Source organism: Pinus tabuliformis, chromosome 2_2 (genome assembly GCF_031772625.1).
Source record: "Pinus tabuliformis cultivar Carrire ecotype Pingquan chromosome 2_2, CPIR1, whole genome shotgun sequence".
NCBI lineage: Eukaryota > Viridiplantae > Streptophyta > Pinopsida > Pinales > Pinaceae > Pinus > Pinus tabuliformis.
Window position 1 is genome coordinate 247,344,151 of NC_142300.1, and position 9,385 is coordinate 247,353,535.

A 9,385-nucleotide genomic window follows, 5' to 3' on the forward strand; every position below is an offset into this window, starting at 1 on the left:
GCTTCCAAAGTGTTCAACCTTCTTATGGAGAGATTTTACCTGTACAAACACAACCCCAATTAGTAATAAACTTTCAAATATATATATAAGTAAACACAAACCTTCGGGGCCTTCAATAATCCTGATGCCACTTATATCAAGTCATTCATAACCAACTTGTCGGAAGCTTTCTTCTTTCATGTTTTTAGCAACACCAAGACATCCTCAGTGTATTTCAAATTCTCTCATTCTCCGATGTCATTCTTTCTTCAACGTATTGATTATGATTGTCATAATATGCCCTCCCTCTCAACTAGGGAGATGTACTCTTTCTTCTAATCATGCTCCCTCTCAACTTAGGGAGATCAACAACTTCCTTTCCTTTTATAATATCATAGAAACTTCAAATTTTCAATGTTTCATTATTTCTCATGTTATCAAGGTTATCTTGATCATTTTCCTTCATCATGCTTATCATTATGAACATCTTCAATTACAAACATCTTCAACATCTTGAAGATTATGTACATGCAAAACTTTAATAGCAAGTACAACCAAATACACACACACACACACACACATAGAAGCATGAGATTAACTATGTCAAATCATTACAATGGAAGCATCAAAGTTTTCAAACTTTAGATATCTAAAACCTAAACCTAGTTAGGTTCATAACAGATCCTTTTCATACTAGACTTTAACTTCTTGCTAGGGTTTTGTCATAAACCCTAGATTACATTTTGAGACACAAGGCCTTAGATTCAATCAAACAACAATCCAATCATATTACTATACACCTAAGGTTTTAATAATATACTTTATGACAAACTCTACTAGGGTTTGTTCCAAACCCTAGATTTTTCATCATCAAAACTAGAACATATCAAGTCCTAAAATATCAATCTCTCCTAGGGTTTTGTTACAAACCCTAGAATTCACTAACTAAAACATGAGTATCAACAAGCATATATACATAACTAGGATTTCATAATCATGAACTAGCATATCACAACAATATGCACTAGGTAAACACAAATGTTAATATATTAAAGTTAGATATACAATAATTTTTACCAGGCTAGGGTTTCAATCAAACAAAGGAATATACACGTAGGGTTCCATTCCTAGGATCTAACTATAATTAATACAAGTTTTTTGCTTATAAACCCTATATTACCAAACCCTAAAAATCTAGGGTTTCATTTAGACATTAACATCAAACCCTAAAGAACTAAGGTTTTCACCATAACATTATCAAAACCCTAAACTTCAAGAGAATAAGATTTTAGACTTTACATAAACTAGGGTTTCATAATCAATATTGACACACTCTTAGCAACAAGAGGCTAGGGTTTTACAGTGAACCCTAAGGGTTAGGGTTTCATAAGAATGATGAGATGATAATATAACGAGGGTAGATTCAATCTAATGATTAATCACCCTAACAAGAATCTTTAAGATTCAAAATCCTAGGCATGAAAGAGTTAGTAATGTAGAACAAACTTTTTAAAATGATCATACCTTGTAATATGAAGAAGATTTACTATGAGTCTTTTTACATACTTTGATTTACTCCTTTTACAAACCTGGTAAGTTTAATGAAGGGCTCCCTCTGAAATATGATGGCATCTTCATAGTTCACCTCCTTATTTGTTAACTCGTGCTTTAAGGATTTGATTTACCAAGTCACCATTCTTAATATATTTCTGCACTATTTCTTGACAAGCACAAAATACGCAAATGCAATAGCATGATAATTATATAAAATTTTCATTATCTTTTGAGTTACAAAGTCTAGACATCATTTATTCTTGTTCAAGGTATATAGTTCTAAATATCCTTACATACCTTTGTCTTGATATTCTATTGAGCTTGTTGCTTGTTCTTGCAATTTGCATACACATGTTAGATGACTAAAGGAAAACATAAAGAGCAGTACCAATACTTACTTGATGAAGATTTTGAATAGGTCCTAAGATGTCTCTTCATTGACTATAATTGAACGAAATTCCTATATTTTCACTGATGTAGATTACCTCCCTTTTGAGATAGGCTTTGCTAAACGGTAGAATCTGTGAAAATTCCAAAACTGGAATCCTATTGCAGCCACTGGTATTATTTCTTTTAACTTATAAAATAATTATTTAGTTTATTGCTACGACAATATTGAAATAAACACACTGCAACCTTCACAAATAAAAATTGCGGAAATAAAATAGCGTCGGAACTGAGAAATGCTAACACACACACATAAAAATTAACACCGTTATTTTTAGACAAATGTCCTGAAAAAAAGCCAATGCGGGAAAATCAATGCAGCAGATGAGGGTTTTATTTTCTTATGCAATAGTGAAATATGAGTACAATCTATGGATGCCCAACTAACAATCCAAACAACAAGTAAATTTGGCTAAACTTATTTGAGGGAAATTACCCTTCTTCCACAAGCAACCCCGACACAAATTCTCTTCAGAAACTCGTCCTCCTAGACCTTCTGCACTGCTCTGTGTAAACCCTATGATGTCTAGCCTCTGAACTGCCTCTGATGAAGTCATTCTACCTGTCTTTGCTAAGGAAATAACTTCTTCGACACTCTGGACCCTCTGCCGACCTCTGGAACTGAAAACAAATTTTTTTCTCCAGCGAAATCGAATTGCTTCTGAAGCAAATGTGCAGTCCTCTGCATTGCCTCAATGGGAATAACTTGGACCCTTGTTGCTGCCTCTTCAGATCTGGGAAAATTTCTCTGGATCAATTTCTCTGCCCCTCATTGACCCTGCTTCGATCTTTGGCACTTCGACAACTGTTGCCGATCTTTGGAAATTGACCTGCCAAGAAAATCGAATTGCAGAAGTATCTTCTCCATGTGCCCATCAAATTCCTCTTATAATCCACTATTGGAGCTCAGTGTCCAAGATTAAAAATTAATCAATGGCTAGGATCATCTTGGAGTAGATTGGTGTGAGTTTCTAGATGATTCTCACCTTGACTTAAATAATTCTGATTAATTAACCACATTCTCTAAGTTTAGACTTAGGAAATATTTAAAAAACGATTAATAATCTAATTAAGCCATCTTTAGGTGGAATTTCCATAAACAATTTCTAGGTTTTGGAGATCTCATGTATTCTAGCTTCTCCCCCAAATTTCGTGGCTAGAACACATCCGATGCTACAAAAACTAACATAATATTCTTTCACTTTCTTAAACTAAGATTACGTTCCACTGATTTGAACTTCTTAAAAGTCTTGGCTGCAATGTAATTGTAAGGCTTGACCTCCGTAAATATGTTATCGTTTTTCCTTCACAAAATTTTATTTTGACTCCTTCAATTATAAAGATGGTTGTAGCTGCATGTATTTTGAATGTCTTTAATCAATTTGACTTTTGTTCCCTTCCTTAAGAATGCTCTTTGTTGGAAATTGGGATTTTAAGTACTGGATTTGATCTTCATATAATCATTTGCACAAAAAATTGTACTTCGTACCTTCTTAGGTGACACCAAAAATTCAGATGGTAAAATGTCATGGACATAGATCACTTCAGATTAGCTTTGGATGGCTCTTTGACTTAGAACTCAGATGGATCTTATTAGTCCTTTCGTATTGTACTCTTTTTGATAGTAATATACCTTCAATCCTTTTCTGTATCTTAGAATTCAGATTCTTGTTGAAACAGTTTCATACCCTATATTTTGAGCATAGAACTTTATTTCCCTTATCAAAGGACTTGGTCTTGAATAGACTATAATCTTGGCTTCTCAGAATCTAGAATGGTGTCACTGAAGATTTCTTTTAGATGCATTTGATCCTTAGTTCATGCTTACATCTTAGTTATAGGGATATGTCCATAATTGACTTACTTCAAATCATTCCTCCTGTGTCTTCCATGACAAGGCTTGAAACTCTTTTTCTTTTGCTCAAGAACGATCTTCTACCTACCTCAAATCACTTGTCCTTAGCTCTGATACCATGTCGAGAAATCCATTATGGCAACATTTATATGTGATTTCTTTGATTTGACATTTACTTGTGATATTGTATTTGCCTTATGTTGATTATATTAGTGTTCTTATCATCAAATAAATGCCATAAAATACAATGAAAACCATAAGTAGGCACTCAGCAAGGGAAAAAACCCTAAGGAGGGGAAAACCCAGTCAAACTATTCTTAGTAGTATCAAAATCAATTTGAGACCATCCTACACCCTTGACCTAAACCTATATCCATCATGTTAGCCTTTGCAGTATTCCACTTCCAGAACACATCTTCAAGTTTTGGTTATTCGTAACATCTTCTGCAATTCGAGAAATTTTGGCTTCTTGTAATCATAGAGACTTCAACTTCTACAATCTTTGACTCCCTGCAATAATAGATACTTCAGACTTGTAATAGAGTTCAACTCCTGTATATAACACTTTGGTTTGCAATGATGTCTCAATCCTATGGTTATTTAAAATTTCATTGTCCCTTTCTTGTACTATACTGCTCTGTAATATATCTGAGTTTTTTCTGCCTCAGCTGGGGTCAAGTTCACCTAGGTATAGGCGTACTTGTCATCTTCTTGGAGGTTGACTAGTAGACTGTTGAAGAGGCCGATTTGATGGAGGAGGAATAAGACAATAAAATAATTTTATTTCTTGACCTTAAGGAGCCCAAGAAGGGCCTCTTACAAAAATTATTTTGACTTTGTCTGAACAAAAATCCTATAACACTTAATGGGTGCTTTGACCTATGGATCATTGATCCAAGCATGAAACCCATATTTTAATAAGTCAATTTTTTTTTCTTTTATAAGTAATCTTTCTTTCCTTTCAAATACAATCATGAAGACCAACGCTAGTTACATTCTTCAACATAGGAAAACAAATTTTTAATTCTTAACTTTAAGTAAGGCATTGATAAATTTTTTTGTAACTAAACTCTTAACTCTGTTTTGCCCCTTCAAAATCTAAATATAACCTAAAATAATATAGTAAGGAAGTTAAATGTTGATTTTGGGTAGTGTCGAATGTGATCTAGCTACGAAAATTGGTGGAAAGGCTAAATGGTTTGGGCAGAATCTAACCAATTTGGGAGATATTAAAATAATTAATGTTTTTAATGGAGTCCCTAAGTCTAAACTTAGAGAAAATAAATATTAATGTGAATTAATATAAAACTGAGTTAGAATGGTCCAAAAGTCATAGATCAAGCCATATTTAATCTTAGCTGTTGATTAGGGACTTAATCTCGGCGTTGAATTGTCAACGAGAAAAGTATAAGAGGAGGCTTGAGGGTCACTTGGAGAACACACCGAGTTGATCAAGAATTCAATTTTCTGGGGCAGGGCTTGCTGAGGAAATCGAAGGAGTGATCAGAGTTGCAGCTGAGAGGTAGTGAATACAAAAGCATAGAGGTAGAGAGGGTACCGGGAGCATCAACGTAGAAGCTGGGAGAGAGGGACGCAGATCCAGATAGAGGCCACGCAAATGCAGCCAGGAGTTGCGCAATGCTTGAGGAGAGCCATCATGGGTGACGTAAAGGCTCCAGAGGTTGACACAGAGCCTCCAGAGGCTATCATAGGGCTAGTTGGGCTGACGCTGGGCTAGAGAGGCTGACACAGTCCCTAGAGGCAGACACTGGGAGATTTCGTGGGGCAGATTGGAGCTGAGAGCTGTGGGATTGTTCATCCGGGGTTTTTAGCCAGAATATCTGTCTTCGACTGAGAGGTACTACTATTGAGAGAATTCTCAGTTGGGTGAGCCATTTCTAGCACCGAGATTGTATTATGAAACTGCTTAATAATAAAACCCTCAGATAGCTACACTGGTTTTCCCACATTGAGTTTTTCCAGGGACATTAGTCCAAAAATAACGATGTCACTTGTGCTCTTGTTTTTCCTTCAGTGGATGATCTGTATGTATTGATCATCTATTTGTATTTATTTTCAGTGTTTACATGGTAAATAACTTGTTAATTAACAGAACAAGTAGGAAGAAATAAATCAGAAAGTACATGAAGGATTTCTAACAGTTAGACTTAGAAATTCCAACATGGTATCAAAGCGTGGTTGTAGATCACAGGAGAACTGAGGGCATCAGTCGAGCAGAGCAACAACAACAAAAATAGCTGTCCTGAGTGATAGAAGTTGTTCCTAGCGGAAAAGAAGCGAGGAAGGGGTGACATGGTGCCTGCGTCATCAAGTTTGAGCCAGGAGAAGGATCAACGCAGTGGCAGAAAGGAGCAGACCTGACCTACGTAGTGCCCGATCATCTTTCTCAGTCAGGAAGGATTGACGCCCGTGGCCAGGAGGTGTGGATTTTGCTGGTGTCGGGATTGTGTAGAGTCTAGAGGCTCTAACCTTCAGTTTGCTGGGGCATAGGAGGTTGTGGAGAAGTTGCGGAGTGAAGCTAGTGGGGTACTGTGGTCAGAACAATACCTAACAGGGCAAGACCAAGGAGGAGGGAGTTGCTACCGAGGATTTCTAGCCAAGAAATCTGGATCAGTGGTGTAGTTGCACTAACGATCGGAGTGGGGGCATCTCGACATTGGCAGAGGGGTTTCCAAGAGGGAAATCGAGGCTCAGAGGGAGTCACACCTAGAACTTCCAGGAGGGAAGTAGAGAGTCTCGAAATAGGAGTAGCAAGATGGCAGTGAACGGGGTAAGAGATCAGGACAGACTGGATAGAGCCTCAAACTTTGCAATGTGAAAGGCTAGGATCTTGTCCTTACTAGACAGGAATCGTCTCAAGGACTTCGCCTTGAAAACGACAGTGATCTCAGTTGACCCGGATGAGAATGATAAGTACGAGGAGGCAATGGCAAGGGCCAAGAGCATCATCCTTGACGGGGTCAAGGACCATGTAGTACCACATATTGCCAAAAAGGACACGACAAATGCGATGTGGGAGGCCTTGACAAAATTGTATCAACATACTTCCATGCAGAGGAAGATGCTACGAGAAAATCAGCTGCGGTCATATTAGATGCAGAAAGGAGAACATATCGAAATCTTCCTCAGTCGATTGAAGGAAATCCGAGATCAACTGAATTCCATAGGGGCCACGCTGGATCAAGAATTAATGGTGAAGACTGCATTGAACGCAGTCTCAGAGGACTTGGAGGTATTTGTCCAGAGCATACTGGGCAGATCGACCCTTCCAGATTGGGAGGAATTGTGGGCGACTGTTCGTCAGGAAGAGATCAAAAGGCTAACCAAGGCATGAAGCAACGACAAGGGGGTCAGAAGGAGGAAGAGGAGGATGATGCCCTAGAATATGAGGGAAAGAAGGAGAAACGAAAGAAGAAGGACCTCTCCAAGGTCAAATGCTTCCACTGTGGGGAACTGGGTCATTATGCGAGCCAGTATCCAAGGAAGAAGAGCAAGGGAGAGGCTTTTGAGACCAAGGTTGCACAAGTAAGGGCGGAGAAAGAAGTGGAGACAGATGATGACTATACCATGAGTGCTCATGCACCTCGTGAGAGGAAGTGGGGAGACATCGATTTGTAGTCAGACAGACTACAGGCGATGAGGGGCAAGATCCTTGAGGTACCCAACCTCTTGGATTATACCTTGCTACGGGAGCCCTGAAGAGGAGTAGCAGAACTGATGGAGAGGTTAGAGTTGGGAGATTAGTTACTTACTTCTTAGTAACTGAGTTGCAGCGCAGCAGTTAGCGGTGGCAGTGCTATGGGAAGCACGGTGCAACATGATGAGAGGGATTATAGTGCAGATGCAGTAGTGGCAGTGGCAGGGCCATGGGCAGCAACACAGATGCAGAGGGAGTTGTTGTACAGATGCAGCAGTGGCAGTGGCAAGGCCATGGGTAGCAGTACATGATGCAACAGTGCAAAGGATGTTGGGCAGCAGGCCTCGCAACAGAACAAGGATCGATGTCGGATGATCAGGGTGATGCTTAGTGAGGAGTATTACTAGAGCATAGTCCTTGCTAAGAGGGAGTGTTGATTTGGGTAGCATCAGATGTTCTCTAGCCACGAAAATTGGTGGAAAGGCTAAAGCACATGAGATCTCCAATACCTAGAAATGGTTTGGGCAGAATCTAACCAATTTGGGAGATATTAAAATAATTAATATTTTTAATGGAGTCCCTAAGTCTAAACTTAAGGAAAATAAAATATTGATGTGAATTAATATAAAACTGAGTTAGAATGGTCCAAAAGTCATGGATCAAGCCAGATCTAATCTTAGTCGTTGATTAGGGACTTAATCTTGACCGTTGAATTGTCAACGAGAAAAGTATAAGAGGAGGCTTGAGGGCCACTTGAAGAACACATAGAGTTGATCAAGAATTCAATTTTGTGGGGCAGGGCTTGCTGAGGAAATCGAATGAGTGATCAGAGTTGCAGCTAAGGGGCAGTGAATACAAAAGTAGAGAGGTAGAGAGGGTACCGGAAGCATCATCGCAGAAGCCCGGAGAGAGGGACGTAGAGCCAGATAGAGGCCACGTCGAGGCAACCAGAAGCCATGTAGAGGCAGCCAGGCGCTGTGTAGTGCCTGAAGAGAGCCAGCGTGGGAGACACAAAGCCTCTAGAGGTTGATGCAGGGCTAGATGGGTTGACGCTAGGCTAGAGACGCTGACACAGTCCCTAGAGGCAGACACTGGGAGATTTCGTGGGGCATATTTGAGCTGAGAGCTATGGGATTGTTTATCCGGGGTTTTTAACCGGAATGTCCGTCTCTGACTGAGAGGTACTACTGCCGAGAGCATTCTTTGTTGGGTGAGCCATTTATGGCACCCATATTGTATTCTGAAACTGCTTAATAATAAAACCCTCAGATAACTGCACCGGTTTTCTCGCATTGACGCCATTTATGGCACCTAATATTGTATTCTGAAACTGCTTTAATAATAAAACCCTCAGATAACTGCACCGGTTTTCTCGCATTGGGTTTTTCCGGAGACATTAGTACAAAAATAACAGTGTCACTTGTGCTCTTGTTTTTTCTTCAGTTGATGATCTATATGTGTTGAGCATGTACTTGTATTTATTTTCAGTATTTACATAGTAAATAACTTGTTAATTAACAGAACAAGTAGGAAGCAATAAATCAAAAAGTACATGAAGGATTTCTAACAATTAGACTTAGAAATTCCAACATTAAACTTTCTCGAATGTCATTAGGTCCATTACTTTTAAGGATTATATTACTTCACATTAAATATCCCAAAGGTCTCTAATGCTTGAAACATTAGAAGTAGGTCCATTAATTTTAAGGATTAGATTACTTCACATTAAAGATCCCAAAGGGTCTCTAATACTTGCAATATTGGAAGTAGTCTCTATTTGATGTGTGAGTAGCATTTGGCTTGATGCAATCCTATTCAATACTTTTATGACCCTTGGTATGTATAGAGGAGGAGTTATGCCTTGTTGTAAAAAAATAAAAAGATATGTTGAT